Here is a 17,265-nt window from a genome sequence, read left to right on the forward strand (position 1 = left end):
CTTTGCTATGCATCGTTTGTGCAGAATTTAGGTCTTGTTTTAATAGGCTGCCATCAAGCCAGAGAGCCTGTAAGCGAGCATGAGGTTACTTTGGATCAAAATGCCATGATGTATAAGGGCCATCCCCATCTGAAAGGACTCATGCCCTTTTAAAACAGGATTATCATTAGGACTGCAAATGCAGTGCTTATACTCTTGATAGAAATGCATATGCCGGACCCTTCTGAAGCAAAAAGTAATTGCTAGCGTTCATAATGGTCCATTATAGCAGCTTTAACATGCCTCTTCTTTCAGGAAGGATGGGAAAACAGTGTACAGTATTTTGCTACAAAGAAAGACCTACTTTTAAACCGATGAGATAAAATATGAGGCAAATTGTGGATCAGATTTAAGTTCAAATTCTATTTGAAGAAACGTTTTAATCTTCTTTGCTATGTCACATTTAGCATATGGTTTTGTGTGAAGCTTTTGATACAGTAGTTGTATTTCATGCCCAGCGTCACTTCAAAACAAATTTCTGTAGTGTAAGTGAATGGTTTATCTTTCACTTAAATACCCAAACTCTATTTGGATGTCAGGAGAAAACCAGATGGGCTATTCTGTCTTTTTGTGCTCGTGTTCTTGAGTTTGTTCTTGCGTGTAGGGTCTGTTGTAGCGTTGGGGGAGACGGGAGTTGTTCTCAGCAGGGGGAGTGCTGCCGGGGTCTCTATAGATATGCATGGCTGAGCAATAGGATGCTTAATGAGGGGATGATGAATGAAGAAAGGAGTGCCGAGCCAAAGCTTTCTTATAGGCAACCATAAACAATCGCTGGTTTGTTTTGAGATAATGGCCGTAATGTTCAGGGTCTATGGCATCTTTCTACTTAAACTGATATTGAGTTCTTATGCAAAGGACTACCTTTAGATTCTGAATGTCTCTGATTTTGGTAAAAGTTATGCGTAGTTATGCACGTAGTTTTTCCATTGCAATTTCAGGTTCACAGTGTTTGCCTGCTTTTTATTAATTCAGTTCTACTGAGAAAATGGAGCAAGTACTTCACAAAATTTGATACATGTAATGAGGATGCTGTCATTAAGGAAATAGAGTTTTGGGACTGAAGTCCATTCGATTGCAAACAAAGGAGTTTGTCTGAGTATGTGTTGAAAGTAAACTTCAGAATAAAGTTAAATAGTGTTTTTGTGTTCAACGTTGAGGCTGTGAAGCTATGATGCAGGTTGTGCCAGCAATGCAAGCTTTACATTGAACACTTAATCACCAGAGGATAACAGAGAATACGTTCAGCAGACCTTATTCTGATTACAAAGATACTCTTCCTTTAATTTGTGCTAACACTGCAGCATAAATATTTTATATCCTCCAACCATTCCACCATCATGACTCATATCTGGGGATGTGAGGAGAGGCTTTGGATCTTGAGTAGTCTGTGACTTCTGCAGAGCAGCCTTCCACATTGTTGAGTCTCATCTGAGGAGACACGTTTCTGTGTCATGTGCAGCAGCTGCCAACCTCTCCTGTCCTGGGCTGGCTGGAATGGAGCCCAGCTGGAGTATGGAGTGGAAACAGAGTAGGGGAAGAAAAGGAACAGAGACGTCTGATGTTGAAGGAGAGAAATGATGGAGAGTGAACTATTGTAGCTAAGTTGCTGCGTGATGTTAATTATAACCAAGAAAAAGGGTTGAGCGTAGTGTGGGAAATGTGGGTAAAAATAATTTGAAAAAGTTAGAAAAAGTCCTTAAAACATCACCTATTTTTTCAGCCCGGTAAAAGAAATAGTTAAAACGAATGTCTCTACTTCCCAACTCTGCAAGAAATGTAAAATACTTCCCCAACCTTAACTAGACCACTCATACATTCTTTTGTTTCCATCATTTCTGATCTGACATTCAGTTACTTCATGAGCTGTGAAAGGTCCAAGGTACAGCTGAAGGTCTCTGTTGTTCATGGAAGTGTAAGGGACTTAGAGAACCTTGATCCTTGTCGGGGAACATCCCCAGATCCTGCTTTAAGAACTCTGAACCAGTCCTTTTAGTAGCTCAAGGGGTCACTGGTAGTATATGACACGTTGGGCTCAAACTAATTTTTAACAAAAATGTAAGTCATAACCAAGCTAGTTATATAATGAAAAGCATGTAAGAATTTACTGGGTACAAAAGGTGCTTTTGTTTTGACAAAAGTCAATGCTTAGATCCCAGCAACCTATTTTAAAAGGAGAGCTGATGGCAGAAACTGTGATGTGCAGTTGGCTGTTAGTGATATACGTTGACGTTCCCTATGTATGTATTTTGAAAGTGGCTTTTCCAGTCAAGGGGAATAATGTGAACATGTTGCAGTTGAATTAACATTGTAGGAGTGTGTTTCAAATTGGTGTATGCTAATATTTTCCCAGACTCCCACTATTTCCAAATGTTTTACTGACCGCTGTAATAGATGAGGGAGCTTTTCATATAAGCTAAAAGAACGCGTGGAGTTCTTCTAGCATGTTGCTGCTCTTAGTAAGTTATAAACATGCAGGATTCCCCTCTGAGACTGCCCCAGCGCTGCCAAGTGTCCACGGTGCTTCTCGCCTCCTCTACCTGCACTAATGGGAAGGGGCTCTCAAAGGACCTGGCCTGATGGCAAATAGGGCATGACAAAAGCCCTGTCACTTGCCAGTGCTTCGATGCTAGCAGTAAATGTTGAACTGGCAGATGACTCTTTTAGACCAGCTGATTTCCAATTAGCCTCCCTTTACAGCATGCATCCACTGTGCAAGCTCAGTAATTTGACCCATTAATTTAGTCTAGCGTGTATACATATCTGCAACCATTATTACTGAAAACAGACTTCTACATATATCATATGTGATTTTAGTTGCAACAAAACATTACATCTCTCTTAAATGATATCTATCCCATTAGACAATGTGCTCATAGAACATGACTTTGGTGTAGTATATTGTTATTGCTTTTGTTACTGTACATTGCTATAATCAGATGGCAGAATGATTCTACCATCAGTGCAGTGGACTGTACAATTTCTGTCTTCTCAAGGAAATATTAAGATAGAATTTTCTGAAGCATACTGTAGCCTGAAAAACAAAAACAAGATGATGATACTCTTTCCTACTACCAATAGCCACATAAATATATATATATATATAATATTTCACATGAAGTCTCTTCCTAGGAAAAAAAAAACACAAGGAAAAATGTGACTACTGATCAATTAAATTTTTAAAGCTTTATCCTTTTTCTGTTTTTCAGTGAGAAAGCCTCTGTTTTAAGTCTCTGGCTGGAACTGTTGTGGAAGCTACTAGGAGCTTTATAGAAAAGTTGGTGTGCAACAGAAGAGGGTGCACATTTAGCTCAGTGACTGTCCTCTCTTATCATCTGCTGATATCCTGTTTGGTTTATACCTGAAATAGCTGAGAACATTAAAAAGAAATGACAATGTTTTTTGGTAGACCTGTCTACTTCTGGTGATTACAGCTTTACATAAGAATGTGGTTCACAACAGCACAGTGTGTGTACTGAGGGCAGCTGAGATGAGGCATCTGGACAAGGACTTTCAAGTGCAGAGTGACATGTCTGCTTTTGTGCTTAGCCTATTGCAAGGGAGTGGGGAGTAGCTTATGGGGCTTTACTGCTTCAAAATACTGCTTTAAACTAAGGCTTGGTTCAGTTTTATCAGACTTCAGTGACCTAAGTGCTTTCTGTTTCAAGTGCAGTGAATAGTCTTTCTGAAGGGTGCCATGGCTCAGCTATCTCTCCAGGGCAAGCATCCCTCTTTTGTCTTTTCTACAGTGGGTCTAAAACCCATCGAGGAAGTCATTAGTCTGCAGAAATTTCATGCTTCTCCTATTTCTTGCTTCCAGCCCTGCTGTGGCTTCACCAGTTCCCCTACCCATGCACTGAGAACCATCAGGAGAAGCAGCCTACTTTCAAATTGCCCCACCACCCTGAGTGTGAGGTAAGGCTATGTGGCAGAGAGACCACTCACATGGGCTGTGAGAGGAGGGATCTCTAGGCCAGGACTGAATGCTCATGTTGAGTGAGCACCGAGTAGTGCTGTAGTGCCACTTTCTTACCCCTGGTGATGATTCTGAGATGCCCAGGCATTGTCTTCTGTGTAGCTACAGCTACATGGGGACATGCACAGTGACAGTGGCACCTGGAGGCTTGCTACAGCTACCACTGGATTGGTGGCTGCTGCAGGCCATCTCTAGAGTTTGTCCTCTGAGGTCTTGTCAGGGTGTTATCTGTGCTTTGTGAACACTGAGCACTACCTGCAAAACTGAACCTGACCTACCATTTTCCACCTGATGAAAATGCATTATGGAAGAAAATCATGCTTATATTTAGTCTTCCTGCTGTGCAAACCAGAAAATTTGCTTCACCTTGCCATCAGCATAGCATTTACCTGATAGAAAAAAAATCCCTAAATAAATATTTGGAATTGTTATAATGGAAGGACTAGCTTTTAACACATTCTTGTTCCCTCACATGAGGCTTTATATTGACAGGGAGGTTGTAAAACTCTGTGGCATTAAACTCATCCTTTTTTCTACTCCTTTTGTGCAAATCCCTGTTAGCTGTTGAACCAGATGGGACAAAAGATATAGCAGTAGGTAGGCTGGACATAGCAGTTTAACAATGTGCCTGGCTCTCTGCATTTATAGCAGAAAATGTTTTTGTAGAGTTTTTTCTTATTCAATGTTTCATATTCAGAGTAACATAATATTAACTATAAAAAAAAGTGAAAAGTTCTATTTATTACATGCACGTTTATTCATGCATAAGGTTACGTAATTTTAAACCTCAAACTGAAAATGATAATACACAGAGGTCCTCAGAAATCCACATTTCCTTACTGATTATCTGTAAGTGTAACGTGGTCTCAAAATGTATTGTCTTATTTATAATATTAATTTATGTTGCACACCACTGTAACCATTAACCCAAGCCATGCTTCCACAATATTGTTGTAGACTATTTTATTCTCCTCTTGTCCTATCCAGCTCACTGTTCTTACAAAATTGCCATATCACTGCATTTGAATTGTCGATGAAGTTACTGATCAGTGTTTCTAGAACTCTGCAGTTGGTCAAATCTTGCTTTGAAAGCTTTTAATCTTTATTTTCCTGCTTGAACTAAGAGGTAGTTTTTGATTATAAGTTTGAAAACATTGGATTATTATTATTTTCTTTTTCTCCTAAGCAGTTTATCATAGTTTAATCTCTCAGTAATTGTTATAAGTAAAATTTTAGAAAGGTTGTAGGCTGAAAGTATCACATATACAGGCTTGTAAATGTCATCTTGGAAAGGCATTGGTTCAACTGGTCACCAAGAGTGAGAAAATCACTTGTTTTCTGGACATTAATTTACATGCCATTGGCATGAAGATGGTGGCTTCAGATTTCTTTGTAAATATTACATCTTTCCCTGAGTAATGAGACAGTTCTGTGATTATAAAATCAGATCAAAGATGGAAAACAACATGAAAATAAAGCTCAGGATGAGAATGGATGAAAATAAGCTCAATTCCTGATTTAGACAAGCTTTTATTTTCCACCAAATCTACAGAACTCCATCCATGGGACAGTTTGGGTCCCATTAGGCACTTCTGTCTGGTGCAGAAGCTCCCAATTTCTGAAATATCTTAAGTTTGTGTGTGCCTGAGCTGTTTTGGTTTAACTCACAGATAAATTTTAACAGTTTCTCACAAACTGTGTACAAGTGTTGCAGTTACAGTTGCAAATACGTAGAAGAATGTTTGTGTTGCAGTAGCACCTAGAGGTGTTAAACAGGTGGCAGCTTGTCCTGGTGTTTGGTGTAGAGAACATTGGTTTTGCCTTGAAAATTGCCTGGCTTAAATTTAAAAAGGAGAAAAACCTCCAAATCTACTGTACTATGAAAAGTATTCACTATCTACAGTCCTGCTGCAATGAAATCTGTGCCTAATCTTGTCAGTTCAAAGCATAGTGCCATTTTTAAAAGGAATTAATACATTTACAAGAGATGCTTGAGGATTACTGTGTTTGTAGAAAACCAGTCCTGTAGCTTTCCAAGTAAGCTCATTAGGGACCAGTAAATACTGGAGGCAATTTGCTGCAGAAACAAAATGTTGTGTAAGTTTTTCCTTTGTGGTTATCATGTAAACTTGATACTTTGCTTTGTGTCAGTCTTGTGAGGCTGGTGCAGTAGATATCATGCCTTGTACTGGATCTCTGTGCGTAAACACTACTTTGATGATACTTATTTTTTTTTCAGAGTTGGTGACTGTAATTTTTTTGCCACTAGACATCTATAAGAACAAGGAAGAGATCTGTTGGCAAACACCCAGGTCTACTTTATCTTTCTCTGGGGGCAGAGGTTTCTCAGGTCATGATGGAATGTGTTGCCCCAAGGTTCTGCCAGTGAGGTCTCCTAAATAACATTGTTAAAGTGGTCTATTCTTTGTAAAATGCTTAAGTTTAGTTACTGTAAAGAGAAGAGAGTGCAGTGGCTTACAAAGTGCTGCTTCTAGTTTCTTGAACAGGTTGAATACATGTTTCAAAACCAGGAAAAATGAAACTGTATGTAAGCTGTTGACAGCTACGCAGATTGAGAACCTTTTCCCTCTTGTTGTGCATTCCATGCCACAGTTATGGCAAAATCAGGCATCACTAAGGTACAAATATTTTTCTGTAGTACATTTAAGTTAGATTTTACTTTGTCTTATCAAAACCTTTTGCTTCTCCTTTGTCCCTTGCCAAGAAAAATTCTTTAACCTCTCTTTGTTTCTCATTTACTGGTTTGCATTTCAGAGTTGCTGTGGAGACTGTCATTAGAAATGTCATTGGTGGGCATGTGATAAGGAAAGTGTAACCTACCAAAGGCTTCAGTAAAAGGTTTCTCCCTCTCTCAACATAAATTTTACAGGCAGTTGAATGTAGGGGCTGTAAAACCTTCAATCTGGGCAAGTATGAGAATGAGTAGGGCAGAACAGCTGTGGTTCTGCACTGGGTTTATATGGAAAGAGAACTCATGGTAAAGGAGATCAAGTTATATGTGTTGGAAATTATAATATACCTCAAGTTTGACAGCAGTTTAGACAAAAACTCTTTCCATACATTTGAATCATTAAATAATGACGTCACAGGGGTGTAAAATGCACAGTTTAAAGCAGTAACTCTGAACTCTTAAGTTCTTGAGGTTATAGCCTGCCTGCTCAGCAGCTCTCCCATAAGCAGCTTGGATGTTCCCATAGTAGATATATTTTGGGGGGAAAGGAAAGGGGCATGGTAAGTCTTTAGTATACCTTTCCTGTAATCTGTCTGTTTTATTTTCAGTTGCCTAGGGAAATGTGAATGAAACATAGTTCAGTCCCAGATGTCTGCATTTCAGCTGTGTTGCAGAAGGCAGGATTGCATATTGTATTTTAATATATGTTCTAATTTTAAAGGATACTATTTTTAATGTTGAGAGTTCTACACTGTGCAGGGCATCATCAAGGTCCTGAGTACAGGACTGAGGGCTTTTCAGCTATGTAAAAACTTAGTCTGACAGTTCTTTAACACTGTATATCTCTGTGTTTCATGAAAGACAGAATGGAGTTGGACAAGATACAAAGGCAAAAGAGGCCATGACTTCAGTTTGGAGAGGAGAAGGGAGAGGGAGAAATGAGGTTTCGAAAGTCATGAAGTCAGTGGATTTATATGTGTGTGGAACTGTTTTTCATTGAATTCATTAGGAGAGCTAAAACTGGATATTTCTAGTTAAAACTAGTACCTTGGTTTAAAAGCGATGAAAGAAAATTCATTTTGTACAATGGATAATGAACTTTCAAAAACAGGTGCCACAGGCAGGTGTGGGAACAGACAGTACCACTAGATTCAAAATGGGATTAGAGAAATTTGTGAACTTGAATTCCCTGCACAGATGCTAACTGGACTTGACAAGGATATGCCCACCAACATCCCTCCTACAATTCTGAAAGCTGAGGAAGCCGGAGTGAGAAGCTGACAGTAGGTAACCAGGTTGAGCTTCCTCTTGTCATCATCAGAGATAGGATGCTGGTGTAAATAATCATTGGTCTGACTGTAGTTTAATATGATTTTAAATAATTAATGGGTTAATGTTTGCCTGTAAATATGGTTGTATTCTCAATGCAGAAGACAGAGAATGAATGTCCTAGAGAGGTCGTTCTCTAGGTAGGATGTATTAAGCCAGAAGTACTGGATCAGATATGTCACACATCTCATAGACAAGATAATTTACCTACTGGGCATGCATACCAAGGGGCTTTGGAGTCATTCAGACTCTTATGGGGCAGAAAACTGCCCCATATCTGATGACCTAGACCTTGCATGCTGTGCTTGTAAAAATCTGTACCAGTGGAGGTAACCCACTGTTTAATGGCTGCTATGATGGCATCATTGCTAGGTTAATGTTTCCCATGTAGTCCTTCTTTCTTCAGCCTGAACAGATGGAAGTCAGATGGCACCAGATCCAGACTATTGTGTGTGTGTGTGGTAGGACAGTCCAGTCAAGACTGGGAATGCACTCCACAGTCTTCAAACTTGTATGTATGAGGCCTAGTGTTACCTTGCAAGAGCAAAGTTGTCTTCACTGTCCTAACTCTGTAAATTCAAGCTTTCAGTTTAGTAAGCATAGTGATGTCATGGTCAGAGTTGATGGTTTGACTGGGTTCCAGAAAATCCAGAAGGATCATGCCTTTCCTATCCCAAAAGATGCTTTACTTGTTGAGGTCTGTGCCTTGAACTTTTTCTTCTATGGGGAATTCCCATGGTCACCACTCCATGGACTGCTGTTTTGACTCTGGCTTATAGTGATGACACCACATCTTGTCACTGCTAATGATGTGATCCAGGTAGCAGTCACCTTCAGCCTCGTATTGGTTCAGTAGGTCATGTTAAACTTGCTTATGATGTTCTTTCTATTCCTGCTTATTTGTGAGACCTAGCTGGCACAAAATTCACAGTATCCCAACAATGCCACCATTGTTTTCAGTGAGGTCAATATTCAGCTCTGCACACAGTTCCCTGGTCATAATTCACACCGACGATCTGATTGAAGGGCTCAGTCAGCATGTCAGTGCACATGTGTGGTGTGACAGATGTGCATGGCCATCTAAAACGTAGTTTATCTATCACATCACTGTAACTACTGCTGAAATGCACCACGCTTTTCTTACATCCACCATTTGGTCTCCATAAGCATTCAGCATGCATTGATGAATGTCAGTGAGTGCAAATTTTTCCTCACAGAGGAATTAAATGGCATATCTTTGCTTCATATACACTTCCCTGTCAGATGCCATTTCATCAGACTGCCCCTCCACTGCCATCTGTCACACAACAACAGAATATAATGGAACATTGGAGGGAAGATTCAACCTTTCTAACCTTCCCAACTGCCATACCACCAATAACTGCCTCTAATGTTGTGGACTGCCATAATAAAACAGGATGCATCACTTTCAGAGCAGCCTTTGTAACCTTTAGTAGCAGTTGTGTTACTTGTCATGGCAAAAGAATCCATCCTGATATCTATCTGTTTCCTGCCAGTTTTCCAGCTGGTAGTTAATGAAGTGCTTCTCATTTTCTTATTCTGTGTTATGTGACTAATCACATATAGCATCAGGTATTACTGCTATTCATTAAGTAGACAGCTAATTAGTTAAGATACACTGGAAAAAGCATGCATTAGTTCTACAGCAGCTTGTGTGTGTTTGCACCAGGTCTCATCAGCCAAGAATGTTTTCACTAATAGAAGGACGACTGAATGTGTCTGAATAACTGGTGTGAATCACAAGTAGCAGGAGATATGCAGAATAACAAGAATTACAAATGGTTGTTAAATGGCCACTTGCAAAGAGCTTTCCAAGAAAATAAACATAATAAATATATAACTCACCTTCTGCTAAGACTCATTAGGAAAGGTGATTTGTTTAAGGCCTGGTAGTTGAATTTATTTATGCTGACAGTCAGTGTTATTTTTTAGTAGCTGCAGTTATCATGGGGTAGTGTTTCACTCAAATAGGTGACCAGCATATTGAGACATTCAATAGTGTCAGGTTTTAAAAGTTTAGAGCATAGTAGTCATTATAACTTGTGACTACCAAGAACTTTGTATAATAAGCTGAAATGCTAGGGGTGTATGAGAAGCTTTTAATGACAGTAAGAAGCATGGCTTCCAGAACAGTGTCATTTTATTTCCCTCCTATAAACATGATTGTGTTGATCTACACAGAGATAATAAAGAATGAAAGACCTGGAGAGTCTTATTTCTCTTGCTCTGGTTTATTAAGCAAGACTTTCAAAAAAACTTTGACTGTATGATGTTTATCAGAAGACACGTAGGGATTGTGCTTTTTCTGGGGAGAACAGAGTGAAATTTTTTTATGGAACAAAGTATTGATGCAAAGATGAGCATCAAGTTTTCAAAGCATCAGCTTAGGAGCTCTGTAAGTAAACCTTAATGCTTTATGGGGAAACTCAGTAACCAATTAATTGCAAAAATTACATTTCATATGGGACTTTTCCTGATAATGTTGTGTTTTAAAGCTATTCAAATTATTGTTTGCAAATTGAATGATAGATAATTAGCATAAATATCCAATTTACTAATTACAATGCTAATATGTCATTAACATCCAATTTTGTTAGCACTTAGGAATGATACTTGATTTTGGTTTCTTACCAGTGAGTTTGCATTTATTGGTACTAATGAAGCACAAAAGATCCTGATGTGATTTATTACTCTGAAGACTTTTTTCTGAAAAACAGTGCTAACCTCACAGTTCTTAGTCTTTTCTCCTCCATAGCAGATATTCACTGTTTTGTTTTCTACTAAAAATCAAGTAATTGTAATTTCCATACTAATAATATCCATGCAAGTGTCCTATGAAATCTGTGCTTGCTGGGTGTTCTTTGCAATCATTTTAGACCCATATTAACTTCTTCCATTTTGCCTGTGATTGATAATACTATGCAAAACTTTCCTAAATACTTGTAAGAAAATATAGTAATAGTGCTCTTTAGAGTTGAGGTGATGTACAGCTGGCATCTGCTGCCATTGTATAGCTGGTAAGGAAGGCAAAGTGGTGGTGGGAGGTGGACAAAGACTTTGAGAAGACTTGAAGTATGGCCAAAATGGACAACGGCAGGCAGGACTGTTCATATGGAACCAAAGTAGATCTTGAGTAGGTTACGTTGTCTAAGTTAGACTCTTGGTGTTACCATATGTTCTGTGATTCTATAATGCTCACAATATGTCTCCCAGCTGAAGCTATGGACCACATTTCTACTGAGGCAATAATGTGATATATTCAGAAAGTTTCAGTATTCAGAATGGTATGTTGCTCCAAATAGACTTTCCTCAGACTTGAGAAGTGGCTGGCACACCATAAGTCTGTGCTGCCAGTTAGGTAGATCTGGACAGGCTGGAGGGCAACAAGAGCAAGTGTAGAGTCCTGCACCTGGCTAGGAGTAACTGCATGCATCAGTGAAGGTTAGGGGATGACCTGTTGGAAAGGAGCATTGTAGAGAAGGACTAAGGTGACCTGAAGGACAGCAGGTTGTCCATGAGCCATCAGTGTGCCCTTGTGGCCAAGAAGATCAATTGTATCCTGGGGATCATGAAAAAGAGCATCCTACATCACCTGGGAGGTGATTCACCCCCTCCACTCTACCCTGGTGAGGTCACATATAGAATACTTTGTCCTGGTCTCCCCAGGCTAAGAGAGATGGAACTACTAGAGAAAGTCCAGCAGAGGACTGCAAGGGTGATTGGGGCCTGGAGCATCTTTCGTATGAGGAAAGGCTTAGAGATCTGGGGACTGTTCAGCCTGGAGAAGATTGAAAAGGGGTCTTATAAATGCTTATAAATATCAAACAGGCAGGAGTCAAGTGAGTGGGGTCAGACTTTTTGGTGGTGCCAGGTGGCAAGACAAAGGGCAAGAGGTACAAGCTGGAATATAGAAAGTTCCATACAAACATGAGGAAAAACATTTGCTTTGAGAGTTACAGAGCACTGGAACAGACTGCCCAGAGAGGTTGCAGTCTCCTTTGCCGGAGATATTCAAAACCTGACTGGATGCTTTCTTATGTAACCTACTCTAGGGAACCCGGTTTAGCGAGGGGTTGGACTTGAGGATCTGCAAATGGTGCCTTCCAACACTTATGATTCTGTGATTTTGTGAAACACGGTCATTTAGAGATTAAAGCATTTCTTAATTGAAGCCACGTACACTTTTAATTAAATAAGCCTTTTTGTATTTCACATGCACAAATGTACTCTTCACAGTACCAAATATATATTTTTTTCTTTCCTTTTATGTCTGTGGTGTGTATTGGAGGTGTAGCTTAGGTCACGGTGACTCTGCAGTGTTAGCTTTGCTTAATACCTGGCGCCTTTTATTTTCATGGCTGGGGGGGAAAGGGAAGGGCTGGTTTTGTCTAAGATTGCATTTTAAGCAAAATACTCTGTTTCTCAGGATAAAGATCACTCAAGCAGAGCTTGCAACTACCCTATTCATATAAATCTTAGCACTGGCTGAGCAGGCTATGTGGCCATGTATTGCTTTGGGGCAAGTTAGTATTTATTTTTTCCTCACGAAGGTCAGTTCCCCATTTAGCAGTTTACATATTTTTAGAGCTGATTTGGTCATCTGTAGTAGCGGAGTACCTCTTTGTGGGTATACGTATATGTATATGTAACCATTTCTGTCCCTCTATCTCTGTGGTTTTTTTTTGTTTGTTTGTTTTGTTTATTTTGTTTTCATCTTTTCTTAGTATTAAGTTATTTATAGGGTTAAACAAATTTTTGGGTTACAACACTAGGACAATAATTAATCTGCTTATAGGAAGGTAAAAGCAAGGAGAGGAACAAGATGTGAACAGAAGAAACACCTGACAAAAGGCAGTGTGACCCATATTTGAATATTAGTGGAAAGTGTATGTGCTTTCTTTAATTGTATTTACACTTCCTATATTCCAGGCAGATTCATTTCTAAAATTACATTCATACTATGAGTAGAAGCAATGCACTTAATAAATTCCTCATGAAAATACTAGCTCATGTTCTGTGCAGTGCATTTGTAGTGGAAAAACCAGACAAGTAAATCAATTGGTGCCTGGTGTGACCCTGTTTACTTTAGTATGCTGTATGAGCAAGGAATTTGTATAAGGAATCAAGGAAGCTTGGAGATCTGCCATCTGGGTCTGGCTCATATGTCATTAATGCTACCTACAAAGATAAGAATATCAGCTTTTTAAATACTAGTAATTAAGAAGTAGAGGTTTTCAAATACCTGTAATTAGTAGTTTGTATGTCCTTCCTTCTCAGCAAAAACAAATATGCAAGTTGTATTAAGATTTTACATTCTTTTATTTGTTAGGCTTCCAGTTAAACTGAACTTAGCTTGCTTGCTATCTGTATTCATAAGGACTAGAAGCAAATCCTAGCTTAAATAAAACTATTAATTTAAAAGACATCTTGCTGTCAGCACAGATGCCTCAGATTTATTTTCTCCGTATGTTTCTGCCATGTTAAAACACAAAAAAACGTTTTGTAATATAAATCAGTTTAATCTTGTTGAATATTCATTAACAGGTATGGAGATAATCCGATTTAGGCAACTCAGTAAATTCACTTGAATGTTTTTTTCTCTTGCTATATGTTATGTCTTGTTCATTTTAAACTATGTCCATTGTATTCTACAAGGCTTGTGTTAAGAAAACACAGCTACTGAAATGGCAAATGATTTTCTTGACCAAATTTTAAACCCTGCCCATACTACCTAACCTAAACCTGCTGTTAGTAAATGGAATGGGATGGAGATGGAGATGTATGGGCTCATTTACTCCATTGGAGCTGTAGGTAAGACCTGATAGCTGAAAAATTGACTAATGGGAACTTGGCTCTTCTTGCTTAGTGCTTGGTCACAAACCCAAGCACAAAACCAAGCACTAGTGCCTGGCATGACTTCCTATTTCATCTCTTTTTATTTACCACCCAGTTCAGTCAGGAAAGTCAATAGAACCCTGTCTTTCACAAATATTCCTGTCTTAAAGAGAAGCATGAAGGGACAGAGTCTGCAACTGTTGGCAGTGGTTTGTGATTTGTAGCTGGAGAGATCTCTCCTTCCTGTTGTCAAAATGCTAACAAATGTTTCCACAACAGTGTAATGGCTGTTCAGATGGTACATGTAAATAAAATGGAGACACTGGGGCTACTGAAAAATTGGCAGATACAGTGCTCACTTATCTTGAGTACATTAAGACTGTTTCTTCCTTTTAGATAATTGTAATCTGTGAATTTAGTGAAAAATTTGTTTCCTTTTCGTCAGCAGCTAATAAAGTTAACAGCCATTTGAATGTAAGGCTGACTTGTAAAGAAAGAAAACAAATCAATCGATCAACAAGAACAGCAAATATCCAGAATGAACACCCATCCACTTTTTTTGGGTAAACACAATCTTTCATTTGAGTTTAGACTCAGTTGCACATACAGGTAGCAATTGAATACAAGTACTTCTGTGAATCTATAGCAAAGCTTTTCACCTCAAAGAACAGAAGGGGAGTCTGGGGAATTCTGATTTAATTTTCTTCAACACATGTAATGAATTCCATGAAGAATTACATTCAAAGTGAGAACCTTCTGGCCTTCAGAAATACTGTTTTTTATTAATGAAAATGTTGTGGTGTTGGGGAAATAAAATAATTAGTAGACATGAACCAAAGATGATATTTTCCTTTCATCGCTTGTAGCTTATATATTACAGTAATACTTACCACTTTTATTATATTGTTGTTTCATATTCAGATAAGAATGGAAAGGAAGGTGGTTTCTTTCCTTTCCCCTTTCCTTCTGTAACTCAACTTAGTGTTTAACCTACTACAACCAGACAGCAATAATGCAGGATCCGTTTGTGGTCTTTCTTATCACAAACATTTGAGCTGCCTGGAAATAAGTCATTCTTTTTATTCTACAGCTTTCCTAGTAATGAGAGTCTCCTTAAACTTATGTTTAGGAGTAGAAAATTTTCATTTTAGAAATATGGGTCATAGACACTGAATAGTTTAAACAAGCTACTAGCAAGTCATTCAGATGCTGACAGGGTGAAGATGTCTGTTGGCAGTGTACTTTTATTCTTGAGCTCGAGTTTACTATTTAGCTGGAATATTGTGCATGTTGTAGTTGTGAGGTGTCAGTTGAAAAAATGCTTTCCCATTGTCTCTTTCTCTTTGAGTTCTCCTTAGCCAATGGCACACTCACAGGTCTTAAGAATGATTGTATAGATACCATATGGGTTCAGCCCTGTTTTGCTTCAGGTGGCTGTCAGTCCACCTATGTGCTTGTAACAGAGCTGCTGTTTAAGTATCTCAAACTCCTCTGAACCTTACTTCTCAGTTTTGTGGTGTTTTTTTCTTCTTTTTCTCTTTTTCTCTCTTTCTTTCTTTCTTCCCCCCCCCCCCCCCCCCCCGTAAGGGACCTTTTAAATGAAGCTTATATTGCACTAAATAATCTGTTAGGCCAGAAGCCATGACTGATGTGCTCTGAATTCATGGTTGCCCTACTTTATCAGAGGAATGGGAGGAGGGAAATCTAGAAAGAGGTTGCCCTGAGGCTACCTGTGGTAGTTCCTGTGCTTGAGAAACCTCTGGTGTTGAGCAGCACAGTGACAGGTCAGATTAGAAGTGCAGTGTGACTGTTTGGGTGGTGTTACTGCCCAGAACTGTTTTGTGTTTGAGTAGCATTTTTGCTAGATATGATGCTTGTCTGATTTAAAGAGCCCAAGTGTTTGTTGAAAGTGGGGAGTGTTTGTATGCCTAGATCAAAGTCAGCTTATTTTCACATCTGTATCTTCACACACAGCCATGGTTTAGAAGGTCATTATATTCCCAGTTTATTCATGCTAATTAAGTCTCTGATATCAAATGCAAAGATTCTGTCACATACTGTCACAAGCCTTTTGAACTCTGCAGCACCGCAGACCCTGTTGACTTCCAAATGCAAGTGGCCAGCTGTGTCCAATTCATATCTATGAAACAGATGAAAAATGTGTCCCTGAGTTTCAGCAATGGATTTGCATTCTCTATTAACTTCTTCCATGCACTGCTCTTTTTGCATCTTGTATGGCCTTTCCTGTTGGAGAACAAGGTGTTTGGAAAAATTTTTGCTGCTAGCATGAGCTTGGTCCCACAGACCATGAAGAGCATGAAGCCACAAAGCATCTAACATTTTAGAAGACCATTCTCTGCTACTGCAAGCATTGAAGCCATTGGGCTTGGATAGCTTAGGAAAAGAAGATTAGAGTAGTCGGGCATAACAAAGAGTCACAAATAAACGAATTCATTCCAGTAAATGTTCAAGCAGCTGCGGATTTCATATTTAGTTTTAAAAGATCCGTGTGGAGTTATTTCTGTTCTGAATTTTAAATATATGCCCAAATACGGTCTCTTCTAATGAGTAAAATAACTATTTTTCTTCTTTGAACTGTTTTCCTGATACTGTTCACGTTTCAACCTTGTGAACAGACACAGACGTCTTTTGTTTGCTCTGGCTATATACAGTGGCAGAATTGGACAACAGGAGTCTCTCAAAATCTCAAATGGCTCTTCCCTTGCTACATTTATTTTTCAGCTCCCTGTTATGCTCTTTGCAGAGCTAGAATCAAATGTTGTTTGCTTATTTGGTCTCCCTCAAGCAGCATTTAAATCAGTCATATACATATGTGCACACAAACCTTGGTGCTAAAACTTAACCCAGTATCTGAGCCCTCCATTTAATGGGGGGAAAAAGTGGAGAACTCAGCGTGTGTGCTTGGGGTCTTGGAAGTCTGAGTGTTACCAAACTAATGGAAAACTGGAGGCTTACTGTGCCTTCAAATCTCTTATAAGTTACCTGAGTTTAACAGTTCAACAGTTAGTACTTTCATCTGGCACAACTGGACTGTTTCAGCCATTTTTTAAACTGGTGGGGTGTTGCATACATTCATGTGAACTCTTCTGCTGTTCAGTTCTGTAGACCTTCACTCGTGCTTGAAGACCTCATGTACAAATTGTCTTTGATATCAGAAGCTGCTTGCAATGCATGCTTTTGTGCAAATAAGGGGATCTTCAGTGTTGGTAACAACTGGAGATTTTTGTGTAGACAGCTAAAGAGAAGTAACACTTAGCATAGCATGGTGCTATTAAGAATGTAAGGGCTGTTTGTGTTCAGAAATGGTAGGATGAATTCATGAAATGTCTCATTCTAAATTGTATTAATTAAAACA

At 39.0% G+C, this 17,265-nt stretch overlaps 1 protein-coding gene across 15 annotated transcripts in view; it reads left to right on the forward strand.

Annotated features, from left to right (window-relative positions):
• SHANK2 (SH3 and multiple ankyrin repeat domains 2) overlaps positions 1-17,265 on the forward strand; it is a 320,253-nt gene that overhangs the window by 3,747 nt on the left and 299,241 nt on the right. For 11 of the 15 annotated variants that reach the window (XM_085548205.1, XM_032444759.2, XM_032444761.2 and 8 more), the window contains exon 2: positions 3,857-3,951. The exons of the other annotated variants lie outside the window; for them this stretch is intronic. The gene's annotated coding sequence lies outside the window, so the exon portion shown is untranslated. The remainder of the gene's footprint in view (positions 1-3,856; positions 3,952-17,265) is intronic. 15 annotated transcript variants of the gene reach the window in all.

Source organism: Coturnix japonica, chromosome 5 (genome assembly GCF_054131305.1).
Source record: "Coturnix japonica strain WE chromosome 5, WE-NBRP24, whole genome shotgun sequence".
NCBI lineage: Eukaryota > Metazoa > Chordata > Aves > Galliformes > Phasianidae > Coturnix > Coturnix japonica.